This window comes from Eptatretus burgeri, chromosome 6 (genome assembly GCF_056783735.1).
Source record: "Eptatretus burgeri isolate ZD-2024b chromosome 6, Ebu_testis_v1, whole genome shotgun sequence".
Lineage (NCBI taxonomy): Eukaryota > Metazoa > Chordata > Myxini > Myxiniformes > Myxinidae > Eptatretus > Eptatretus burgeri.
The window spans coordinates 99,583,314-99,585,813 of NC_140966.1; the positions used below are offsets into that span (position 1 = coordinate 99,583,314).

Below are 2,500 nucleotides of genomic sequence, written 5' to 3' on the forward strand. Positions count from 1 at the left end.
TGAAAAAATCAGTAAATGAGTTCTGCCTTGATGGTTTAAATAACTACCTTGGAGACTCAGGAAAAGGGTTCTGCCAAGATGGTTCTAAATATGGGTCCTACCTTGGAGACTCACAAATTTTGAAAAAATCAGTAAATGAGTTATCCTTAAGAGACTTTGTAAGTTGGTTTTACTTTGAATACTTGAAATGTGGGTTCTGGATTGATAACTCACAATGTGATACATATCTTGGAAACTCAACGGGAATGTGGTTATACCTTGAAGACTTGGAAAGTTGGGTTTATGTTGAACACTTGAAACTTTTTTGGGGGCTTTTATTTATTTATTTATTTATTTATTATTATTATTATTTTATTTATTTATATTTTAGAGACTTTTGGAGTTGCTATCACTCTTTGGGATCTAAACCTATCGATGTAGTTCTTTGTCGGATGGTGCTTGATGGGAGCAAGATCAAGAAAGTTCTGGGAAGAAAGTGCAGGCTTACTCCCCTTTCTACGTGATCAAACCTGAAAAGCTTAAAAGACAGAATTGGAAGAAGAGAAAAAAGCAAAAAATATACATTGTTCGTTCTGGGAAGAAAGTGCAGGCTTACTCCCCCTTTCTACGTCATCAAACCTGAAAGCCTTAAAAGACAGAATTGGAAGAAGAAAAAAAAAACGTAAAAATATATATATATAGGTGGAAATCTCATTTTGAAAAAGACATTGTGTTGGGCGAGGATTGAGTTGGGGTTGAGATTTTGAATGTGAGGGTTGGGGTTGAGATTTTGAATGTGAGGGTTGGGACACACACACATACACATCAACAAACAAAAGTTAAGCCTTGACTATTCAGTTGAGGATTCTGTGTTTGGGGTTCACAGATGTAAGAACGTCCACCCCTTGACACACATTATATACTGTTATACACCTCGGACTTGGCCCTCGAGTGTCCACAACGGTGTATAGTAGGAGGGAGTGAAGCGCCAACCTATTGCTCCCATTGCACACACACACACAAACAAAAGTTAAGCCTTGACTATTCAGTTGAGGATTCTGTGTTTGGGGTTCACAGATCTAAGAACGTCCCCCTTGACACACATTATATACTGTTATACACCTCGGACTTGACCCTCGAGTGTCCACAAAGGTGTATTATCTGCTTAGTTTTGTCTTTTGTAATTCCTGTGAAAAAAATGTATTGATTCAATGATAACCCAAGAAAGTGTAAGAAACTTGGATGAAAAGAATTTGTTTAAATCATGTTTTGGTAAAAGATATATTCATCCTACAGTCGAATGTGTCCTAGAATACTATAAAACAAAGGGTTTAGAAAAAAACTGCCCAGGTCTGTCATGCAAATGTAGAATTGACCGACCAGATTGTTAAAGTAAATAATGAAACATGTACTCTCTACTCAATATTTGATATAGAGACCATGAAAATATCTTGGATTTTCTTTGCCTCACTCTCAATAATCTTTTTGATAATAATCATCATTTTGATATATCTAGTTAAAATAAGGAAGAACCCTACATTTGTTTTATAGATGCTCTAATTCAAACAGAGCAAAGACAACATAACATAATGTTATACCCTGGATAATTAAATCTCCCAATCGCCTCATTAACTCAAAACTTCTTAACAAAGTCAGGAGAAATAGTGTATACCAAAGAGTAAAAAGTGTGAACCAACAAATGGACAACATTTCAGATTAATTTTTTTTCTTATCTATCCAAACTCTTGTGATTTATTTTTCCCATTCATTTGAAATAATCTAGATGAACACCTACTCAATGAAAAAAGAAAGAATCCATATGAACACCTAGTCAATGAAAAAGAAAGAAAAGAATCCATATGAACACCTACTTATCTAATCAATGAACTGTTAATATTCTAATTGAACACCTACTCAATGAACAGAAAGAAAGAATCCATATGAACACCTAGTTAATGAAAAGAAAGAAAGAATCCATATGAACACCTACTTATCTAATCAATGAAAAGAAAGAAAGAATGCTAATTGAACACCTAATCAATGAACTGTTAATATATTCTAATTGAACACCTACTCATCAAGTCAATGAAAAAGAAAGAAAGAATCCTAATTGAACACCTACTCAATGAACTGTTAATATTCTAATTGAACACCTACTCAATGAACAGAAAGAAAGAATCCATATGAACACCTACCCAATGAAAAAGAAATATTCCAATTGAACACCTACCCAATGAAAAAGAAATATTCTAATTGAACATCTACTCAATGAACTGATAATATATTCTAATTGTACACCTACTTATCTACCCAATGAAAAAGAAATATTCTAATTGAACATCTACTCAATGAACTGATAATATATTCTAATTGTACACCTACTTATCTACTCAATGAAAAAGAAATATTCTAATCAATAAACTGTTAATATTCTAATTGAACACCAAGTCAATGAAAAAGAAAGAAAGAATCCTAATTGAACACCTACTCAATGAACAGCTAAAAATCCATATGAACACCT

The 2,500-nt window shown here is 33.2% G+C and overlaps 2 protein-coding genes across 6 annotated transcripts in view; one reads left to right on the plus strand and one right to left on the minus strand.

Annotated features, from left to right (window-relative positions):
• LOC147025443 (uncharacterized) overlaps positions 1-2,500 on the plus strand; it is a 57,084-nt gene that overhangs the window by 23,915 nt on the left and 30,669 nt on the right. The window lies entirely within an intron of this gene.
• The window catches only part of LOC147025444 (uncharacterized), a 33,621-nt gene that overhangs the window by 14,283 nt on the left and 16,838 nt on the right, over positions 1-2,500 (minus strand). The window lies entirely within an intron of this gene.